The sequence below is a fragment of the Mustela erminea genome, chromosome X, assembly GCF_009829155.1.
Source record: "Mustela erminea isolate mMusErm1 chromosome X, mMusErm1.Pri, whole genome shotgun sequence".
NCBI lineage: Eukaryota > Metazoa > Chordata > Mammalia > Carnivora > Mustelidae > Mustela > Mustela erminea.
This window is the reverse complement of record NC_045635.1, coordinates 128,086,649-128,097,463: the sequence shown is the minus strand read 5'-3', so window position 1 is coordinate 128,097,463 and position 10,815 is coordinate 128,086,649.

Genomic DNA, 10,815 nt, shown 5'->3' with positions numbered 1-10,815 from the left:
TACTGAGACCTTCAATTACAGAATTTCCCTTGATTTCTGACAGCATTTAGAGCAACCACGTACCTCCTTGGACTCTCCCCAAGACCAGAAAAAGTCTAGGTATTACAGTAAGTTCTTTTTGAGACACCTCATGGCTCCTCATGGTGTGATCTCCCTCAGTGCAAAGAGTAATAGGCCTAACTTGTTCACCTCCTGATGGGTTTCTGGGTGTCTTTGGCAGCAGGGAATTGAGACTTATAACAAAAAGTTAACTAGAAAAATTCCCACATGTTTAGAAATGAAGAAATACACATTTAGGGGCATCTGGGTGACTCATCGGGTTAAGCGCCCAACTGTTGATTTCAGCTCAGGTCATGATCTCAGGGTCCTGAGGTTGAGCCCTGTGTTGGGTTCTATGCTCAGTGGGGAGTCTGCCTCTGTCTCTCCTTCCCTCTCCCTCTGCCCCTACCCCTACTCGCATGCATGCAGGCGGTCTCTTTGAAATAAATAAATAAATCTTAAAAAAAAAAAAGGAATACGCTTTTAAATAACCTCTGGTCAAAGACGATATCATGATGGAAATTAGGAAGTATTTTATTGAATGATCAAAAAAATACTACACATCTGAATCAGTGAGTGGTCTGACAGGAAGTAGATGGCATATGCAAGCTAAGTAATTTGAGGAGAGTTACATAAAGGGGTTGAGGTTGCTCTGTAATGTGTCAAGTTGGCTAGCCTGAGCTACATTTCCCAGAACTCCCCTTCTTTTCGGTTTCAGTTCAGGTGGGCCATTTGAGAGATTCTGCTGGAAGATTTAGAGAACAGAAGGGAAACACATGTAACTGAGAACGTTCTCATAAATAGAAGACAGAAGGAATAAAATAACAAAAAAAAAATACAGATAATGCAATAGAGCAAATGGATCAAAGGCTTGGACAGACTTTTTTTTTTTTTTAACAATAGAAGAAACCCAAATGGCCTATAAATATATGAACAGTGCTCAACCTCATTTGTCATTACAGAACTTGATATGACCAAGAGATAGTACGCACCCATTAGATTTGTGGAAACCAAAAAGTCTGATGATTCTAAGAGTGGGCAAGGCTGTGGAGCAATGGAAAGTTTCACATACTGCTGATGGGAGTGTGTGTTGGAAAACTGGTGGGCACTTTGTAGAAAAATTAAAAGCATGCTTCCTCTGTAAGCTAACATTTCCTGCCAAGTATACAAATTCTGCGGAAACTTGGGTACATTGGCACCAGGAAACAGTGTAGATGGTTGTGATGGGTTCAACAGTGGTCCCCCAAAAGATATGTGCACATCTTAACTCCCACACCTTTGTTAATGTGACCTTACTTGAAAAAAAAGGGTTTCTGCAGTCGTGATTAAGTTAAGGCTCTTGAGATGAGATTATCCCAGGACATCTGGGTGAGGCCTAAAACCAGTGGCAAATGTCTTCATAACAGAAAGGCAGAGGGATATTTGAGATAGAAGAGGAGAAGGCCATGTGATCAGAGAAGCAGAGATTGGAGTAATGTGGCCACAAGCCCAGGACTGACGCCCCGCAGTCACCAGAAACTGGGAGAGGCAATGACAGATTTTTCTCCTCAATCTTTCAGAGGAAGTAGAGCCCCACTGATACTTTGATCTTGGACTTCTGGCCTCCAGAACTGAGACAGTGAATTTTTGTTGTTGTAAGCCACCAAATTTGTGGTGCTTTGTTATGGCAGCCACAGAAAACAATGGTTTGCCACAGCTGAGAACAATCCAAATATCTAGCTGGGATAGAATGGGTAAATACACTATGATAAAGTTATACCATGGAATACTTTACCAGAATAAAGTGGAAAAAATTCTCTATATACTACACCATGGATAAATTTTAAAGACACAGTGTTGGGTGAAAGAAGCAAGATACAGAATATATATATTAGAATTGCATGTATATAAAATTTAAAAACAGGAAAAATCAAACCATATTATTTATGAATGGATGGATGTTTAGGTGGCAAAACTCTGATGATTACCATAGAAGTTAGGAAGTTGATGGTGGGGAGACATGCTGGGGCTAGAGAGCGGGGCTCTGGCTCTTGAGCTCGGGATGGTTACAAGAGTATGTTCTTTTATAGAAAGTGCAGGAAATGCGTGTGAAACACATGATTTACACCTTTCTCTGCATCTGTGCTGTACTTCACAATTTGAAAAGTTAAAACGCTAAAAAACAGAATAAAAATGAGGGCTATTTCGATGATATGCCTCTTATATCTGGAAAATTTAAGAGAAATCTACTCTTAAAAAATGTTACAAGGAGTAAAGGAACACAGTAATTGGGCTGGTACAAAATCATTTATACGAATGACAAATTAGAAGTCACAATGAAAGAAGAGCATCTATTTAACAAAAAAAGAAAATATGTAGAAATAAATTTTAAGAACTATGGAAGATGTATGTAAAGAATTTTAAAAACATTTCTCAGGGATATTAAAAAAAACTTGAATGAATGCAAAGGTCTACTGTGTTCTCAGGAAAATGCGACTTCATAAAGGAGCAAAATCTCTCTACATCAAACTATAAATTGATATATGGTATGGTATATGGTATCAAACGCTTTATGACAATAGAATTTTTTGGAACTTTTCAAGATGATTGTAACATTAATATAGAAAACTAAAAGTGAAAATGGCCAGAGATATTCTTAAAGGAAGACTATGAGACAAGCTCTAGTCCTATCAGATATTAAAACATAATAAAATGACAGTAATTAAAAAGCACTGTAGGGGCCCCCTGGGTGGCTCAGTGGGTTAAGCCGCTGCCTTCAGCTCGGGTCATGATCCCAGGGTTCTGGGATCGAGCCCCACATCGGGCTCTCTGCTCAGCGGGGAGCCTGCTTCCTCCTCTCTCTCTGCCTGCCTCTCTGTCTACTTGTGGTCTCTGTCTGCCAAATAAATAATAAATAAAATCTTAAAAAAAAAAAGCACTGTGGTACTGGTATATGAAGAGAATGATGGAACACTCTAAAATACAGCTAAATCCAAACAGGAAATTAGCATATGATAAAAATGTTACTTAAGTTCACTGGGGAAAAATGGATTCTCAATAAATGGCGTTGGGACACATAGGTGGCCACTTGGGAAAAGTATAAAGCTGAATCCCTATTCACAGTATATGGCACATGAGATTTCAGATGGACCAGAATTAAAGATTAAAAAAAATGAAACTATAAAAATACTAGAAAAAAACCATGTTAGACTTAAAATATGTTGGAGGAGGAAAGACTTTTTAAAGTGTGATTTAGACCTCAGAAGACAAAAAAGCAAAGCTCAGTTTATTCAATACCTAAAAACAAAAAGTTTCTTTGATATAGAAATTACTGTTACAAAGTCCAAGGAAAATGATTAATCAGGAGAATGATTTGCAACTCATATCAGAGATAAGGGGGGCTAATTTGTCTATTATGTAAATAGTTCCTACAAAATAGTAAGAAAATGCCAACAACTCAATAGGAAAATGGGCAAAAGCTATGAATACAGTTCACGGAAAGAAATACAAATGATTTCTAAATAAGAGAAATCAAAATTAAAACATAATGAGTTACCTTTTTAAATTTTTTCATTGATCAGTTTGGCAAAAGTGGAACAGTTTGCCAGCACACATTATTGGCATAGGTTGGGCAAACATACACTCATTTGCATTGCTGATTGGAGTCGGAGCTTGCACACAGCTACTTTGGTGACATCTATCAAAATTACAAATCCATACACCTTTTGCCCCAGCTCCTCCACATCTAGGAGTTTATTCTACAGATACAGTTGTACACATGTGAAATGATAAAGGAATACTGATAGATGTTAAAGAAACTGCTGATATGGAACCATCTCCATTATATATTGGTAATTTTCCAAAGGCAGGCAGTGGAGAAAATGAATGGTATGCTGGCATTTGTGTCAAACAAGAGAGAAAGAGAGAGAGAGAATGTGTGCAACACACTTGTGTGTATGTGTATATGCATAGAATATTGATGGATAGTTGTTGAAGTTGGGTGATGGGTACACAGAAGTTAATTATACTATTTTCTGTTCTTGTGTATGTCTGAAAATTTCCATAATAGAAAGTAAAAAATATACTAAGAATAACAAAAATAAAAAGAATATCTCTGGAGGGGCTACACGAGAAACTGATAACACTGGTTACCTCTGAAGGCATTAAAACATACAAAGAGTGTTTGAAGGAGTAACAGAGATGCAACGATGGTTGTTTAAGCACAAAGATGTTTGAAAGTAGACTGGTTTTGGTTAGTTGCTGAAAGGTGTCAAAAGAAAGGTCTTTATGATTTTCTTGGTATTTTCCTTACTATACCAAGATAATTGCTGAAGCTCCAGCCATCAAATATGTGTTACAGGCTGGGAGAAAGTAAAAGGGGCAGAAGAGGACCAAAAGGCAGAGGCCCCCACTAACTCAGCTCTCTGTAAAGAACTTTCCAGAAGCCTCACCCAGTGACATCCACTCTCATTTCATTGGCCACTCCTATGTGCAAGGGAGGCTGGGAAATGTAGTTTTGAAACTGGCACCAAAACTACCCCCCAAAAACTCAGAGCCTTGGTATAAGAGAAATCGTGAGACAGGTCAAAATGAATGGATAAGAAAAATGCTAGAAAAATACTAACAGAAAAAAGCAGGTAGAGCAATACTACTCTCATGTAAAATAGAACCCAAAGCAAAAAGCTTCCAAAGAGAAAAGTAAAAATATGGAGGATTTGAGTAACACAAGTCATGAGCTCCATGTAACTGCGTCTTACGATCAGAAAATACAGCTTCTTCTCAGATGTGTGTGAAACATTATCCAGAAGTGATTATGTATTTGTTCACCCAAAGGAAAGCCCCTGACACTGAAAATCATGACTAATGAAATGAATAAAGAGCAAAAAGCCCAGAATAGTTGAATAACCAGGATAAAAAAGTTGTAAGAACTCATAGTAATTTTGGTTAAGAGAAAAGAATGTGAAGAAATGAAAAAATATAAGAAACAAGGTGGGTTGTAATTTCAGACGCAGATACAGTTTTTCTAAAAATTGTAAGAGAACACAATATACATACAGCTTTGTATGAATTCATTGGAAAATGTAGATAAAATGGGTAACTTCCTAGGAAAATATAAATCATAATAATTGGCCAAGACGTGTAAGATCAATAAAAACCAATATCCATAGAAGAAATGTAAAGATAGTCAAAGATCTATCCTTCAAAACTGCATCAGGCCCACATGGTCTTATGGATAAATTCTATAAACCTAAAAAGAAATAGTTAATCATACTGTCCAAACCCTTCTCTGCATTGGAAAATATGGAAAGCATCCAAATAAATTTTTGAGGCTATTATAATCCTGATTACCAAATTGGACTAAGATAGCATAGTAAAAGCCCTGTGTAGACCAATCTTTCTTATAGAAAGATACTAAATCATATCCTTTATCATGTCAAAATAGGGTTTTCTCCAGAATGCAATGATAAATTAATATTGATAGTTTTTTTTTGATAGCTATTTTTAAAATTTATTTGATAGGGAGAAGACACAGTGAGAGAGGGAACACAAGCACGGAGAGTGGAAGAGGGGGAAGCAGGCCCCCTGCTGAGCAGGGAGCCTGATGTGGGGCTCGATCCCAGGACCCTGGGATCATGACCTGAGCTGAAGGCAGACGCTTAATGACTGAGCCACCCAGAGGCCCCAATGTTGACAGTTATTAATGTAATTCACCTTATTACTGGTTAAAGAGGAAACATGAATGTATTGTCTCAATTGATGTAGGAACAGCACTTGATGAAATCCAACACCAATTAATGCTATCCTTCCCATTCTTTTGTAAAGGACTCATCCTGATCAACATGAAACAAGAGAGAAATATAAGATAAATATATTGGAAGAGGAAAAAACCCTAATTATTTAGAGACATTATGCTCATTTGTCTAGAGAACCTAAAAGAAGGACCTGACAAATCATTAGAGCTCATATGGGAGCTTTTCACAATCTCCACTTTCCCAGCAATTAACAATTAACTAACATGCTATATAAAATATTCCTGATCTGATGAGCAACACTATTGAATGCTTTGGACAGAAAATTATTAAAATGTGTAAGACTAATGTGAAGAACAATATAAAAACTCACTTTAGGACATAAAAGCAGGCCTGAATAAAAGATGACATATATCATCTTCTTGGAGAGAAAGACTCAACTTTGAGAGATGTCAGTTCCCCTGAAATTAATATATGACTTTTATACAATCCCAATAAAAATACCAAGGAGATTTCAAAGGAGACTGACAAGTGAGTTTATAAATCCATTCTGAAGAGAAATGCACAAGATAGGCCAAACAAATTAAAAGACAGAGCCCACTAGATATCAGAATATATTATAATGTTATAGTAATTGAAACAGTACTGATGCCAGAATCAGCATACCAATTGGTGGAATAACAGAAATTCTAGAAACACACTGAAGAAAATTTGGCAATTTAGTAACCATCCATTCATCCACCCATCCACCCCTTCATTCATTTGACAAACAGTGATTGTCTACGATGCATCAGATACTGTTTCAGGGGTGAGTTAAAAAAAAAAGCCTCTGTTCTCATGGAAATGTGGAGTTTACATTCTACATAATGAATTTAGCATTTCAGTTAATAGGGGAAAGGTTAGTGTTCGGACAACTGGCAATCCACAGAAGGAAAACAGAGTGATAGACTTTAAACAGATATCATAGATGAAAAGAGAGTCTTAACTGATTAGAAAAATCTAAACATGAAAAAAGCTATGAAAAATAAACTATAAAAACTAGTTTATGGAAAGGAAACTAGAGAAGTGTATCTTTCTACTGTTTAGATAAAGAAGATGCCATTAAGTAAGGCACAAAATGCAGACACCATAAAAGAAAAACACAATACATTTTACAGCATAAAGAGGAAAGATGCAACTTTTGCATCACCATAATTAAGTTAAAAATAAGTGGAAGAAAGCATATACAACATGTATTAAGCTGAAGGATTAATTTCAAGCATATAAAACACCCTACAAGTCAACAGGAAAAATGGCAAAGAATAAGAACAAGTAGTTTGCGGAAGTGTCGATGAAAAGATACTCCACCTGACTACACCAGTAATCATGAAAAATATTAGTGATAACAAGGAGATACCATTTTTGCCCATCAGTTTGGCCCAGGGTGGGGGGCAACGGGAACTCTTGTACCTACTTGACAGACTCTCTTGGAATGAATTTGGCAGTATTTTTTTAAATGCCCATACTCTTCAAAACCACTTCTGGGTATCTGTCAGGGAGACTGTTCTTTGTCTCGGCCCAGGGCTGTTCCTTTTGGATGCTGAGGGGCTCAGCTAGACTGTTTAGGAGCCTACCCTGGGAGGTAGGTGTGGCGGTCATGTGAGTAGGAGTTCACCAATGGGATGTAAGAGTGGGGATGGGTCCAACTTCTGCCTCACCTGCTCAAAACGCAAGTGCTCACCTCAGGTGTGCACCATTCTCCTCCTTGTACTCCACAGGACCCAGAGCACAGACATGCCTGTGTGGGAGCTTACCCTGAAGTCAAGGCAACACCCTTGAGCTGAGCTCTTGGGCAGGGTTCCTGGACCACCGCTCAGCCGCATGCCGCCCTGAGTGGTCACCATGAGGCTAACGCAGAGAGCAAGAGGAAAAGCTGTGAAGCTTGTATAGCAGTTCAACATCACCACGATACCTTTAAAGAAATGATTTATTTCTTCACTTTATATATAGAGAGGGCACGCATGGGGAGCCATGTGTGAGCGGGGGGAGGGGCAGAGGGCGAGGGAGAGAAGCAGACTCCACACCGAGCACACGGCCTGTCAGGGGTCTTGATCTCAAGACCCTGAGATCATGACCTGAGCTGAAATCAAGAGTCGGTTGCTCAACTGACCGAGCCACCCAGGCACCACTCATCTCTTTATTGCATTTCACAAAAGCCTTTGTCCGAGATGGATTGGGGCCGTGGATATAAACTGGTCTTTCACCACAAACAGTGTACGAGGCACCGCACTAGGGGAGAGAGGAGAGCCAAGATGTGAGGAGCTGGGGTGTCGGAGTGAGTGTGCAACGGAGCTGCCCCTTCCACCCGGACGCTCGGCTCAGACTCCCGTGAGTGACCTTCAGTCTTCTCTAAGCCACCGGCTGCGTTATTGCTGGTCTCTTGATCGAAGCCAACTAGTTATTTGTCAGTCCTTGGTACAACTTGTGGACGGAGACTTCCACTGGCCTTCTTCCAGGAAGCCTTCTGTGATGCCTTAAAGGCTGAACTGTGGGTCCCCCTGGGCTCCCAAAGCCCTACCTACTCCCTTAGCGTCGTTCCACAGCAGGGCTCTGGCTCTGTGATGGGGCAAGAGTGTCCACGCAGCACTGTTTCCTCGAGTGAAACCTGCCGGACGCCTAGATGCGCACCAAGGAGGGGAAGCAGGGAGCAAATGTAGCTGTAATTAAAGCCTCTCCCCCAGGCGCGCTGACTGATGCATGAAGCGAAGAATAAACATGGAGTAGGAGACACTCTCCAGTGTGTGTGAATCCAAATGTGCAGGAAGTGCCTGCGAGGTTCTCATTTTGCCAGGATAAAACAAAGCAGAACCTCCATGAGGGATAACCTCCCAAGCTGTTTACAACCATTTCTTTGGTCAGTCATCTCTGATCTTGAAATAATAAATGTGAGCACATGAAGAAAAGAACCAAGTTTTAGAGAAAAGCAAGGTTCTTCAAACATTCGATTTCAACCAAACAAACTTCAAACACGACTTTATAAAATGCTTTAGGGAAAGAACTGCTGAAAAATTTAAAAGAAATCTTTGTCACAAGGATGGCTATAGCAATATATATATTGTTTAGATTTGACCAAACTGTTAATCCTAGGTACAGTGTGGGAACCCAAGTAGCCAGCTGCCGGCAACGGAGACCATGGCTCCTGCAGCAGCGGGTGTGCCCTGGAAACTGCGGGGTGAGAGTGGATAAGGAAATTATAGTAACAAGTGCATCGGGAGAGAGACTTCAGAATTCTTACTGCACTTCAGAAGCTCATTCCCTGATAGTGAGAATTGGGCAAATACATCTTCCACATCTTTCCGTTGCCAGATTGGTGCTGTGGAACTTCTTGAAGTTCATCCTCTAGGCACCTGCCCTCTCCTGCCCCTCCAACCAGGAGTCCCGCCACCACCACCCAAGTGACTGGAACACACAGAGGCCTGGAAGAACGTGGATCTGGCTGGGTCTCCTGCTCTTGAACACGCCAGAGCCGCCGGCCCCTTCCCTCCTGCCCTTGGCCCCCCTGGGCTCCCCTGGCCCTCCACCTTTCCCAGGGCTGTGGGCTTCTGGCCCCAAGCCGAGCTCCCCACCCCCACCGGGTCTCCCTGCCTGTAAAGGGGGCCACCAAGGCCCAGCTGGGGGTGTGCGTGTGTAGGCTATGGAGGTGCCTCAGGGCCTGGGGAGTGGGGGTTCACCCTGACCCCCGGCTCCCAGGGCCCATCTGGCAGGTGAGGGTCAGCCTCCTGTCCCCTGGGCGTCCCCCCCAGCCCCCCACCTGGACGTGCCGCAGAATCCTCTGGACACACCAGTCCCCCAGCTCCGCGTAGTTGCCCGCCAGCTCCTCGTCCGCCTCCCCGAGCTGGTCCACGAGGTTGAGCAGCATCATGGGCACCGCCATGGACTCGGAGGCCAGGGCCCCGGGGAGGTGCGGACGGCCCAGCCCCGACGGGTCCTCCCGCACCCAGCACGCGATCTGCTCCATCATCTCCACCGCTTCCTTCTGGGTGGGGAGAAGGGAGGCGAGGGGAGGCCAGGGCCGAGGCGGCATCCCGTGCGGTCTGACCTGGGCGGGGAGAGCTTCGTCCTCCCGCCGGCTCCTAGGACCACTTCACCAAGGGCCGACTCTGGGCCCCAGGCCTGGGTTAGGGGTTGGGGGCCAGTATAGATCTGTCCCACCCTGCCTTGGGGCAGGGGGTGTGTGTGTCTCCCAGTTTGTGGGTCGGGTATGAGAGCCCAAGGGGCTCCAGGGAGGAGGGAGAGCTCCCTTTCGGCAGGGGCAGGTGTGGAGGTTGAGGTGTGAAATCAACAGGACCTGCAGACAGGGGAGGGGGTTAATTTGCTAATATTGAGCTTGTGTGTTTAGTTTTGTCATTTTTCTAACTGAAGTGTAACCTGTGTCCCGAAAATATGCAGATCCTAGGAGCCTGGCTTGGTGAGTGTAGGTCCCACTTGTAACATTCTGACTATGTGTCTGTTCCTAAGGGTGAGGGGCATTTCAGTTGCCTTTGGAGCTTGGTACACAGCAGGTGGTCAATAAATGCTTGTTGAATGAAGGTAAGAAAAGGGGTGAGGCAGTGCAAGGATTTTCCGTTCTGTCTTTCCTGAAAAGAAAAACTGGGGACCGTGTTTTTTATTATCTGTTTTACAGATCTTTTAATCTTTTAATCAAAGCAATGATAGTGCTCTATGGAAAGAAATTTGAAGAGCTCACTGGTGTATCAATCCCACTAATAAGTACACAAATCCACGAGAGGTCCAGGTACCCTCACCTCTGTGTCTCCCCAAATTCATACATTAAAATCCTAACCCCCGATATGAGGGCATCAAGATTTGGGGCCTTTAGGAGGTATTAGGTCGGGAGGGCAGAGCCCCGGGGGTGGGATTAGCACCCAGGCATCTCTCAGCCTTCCGTCCTGTGAGGACACAGCAACCTGGCTGTCATCTGAACCAAGAGGCCAGTCCTTGCTGGACGCTGGCTTGGCCAGCATCTGGTCTTGGACTTCCCAGCCTCTGTAACTATGAGGTATTGTCT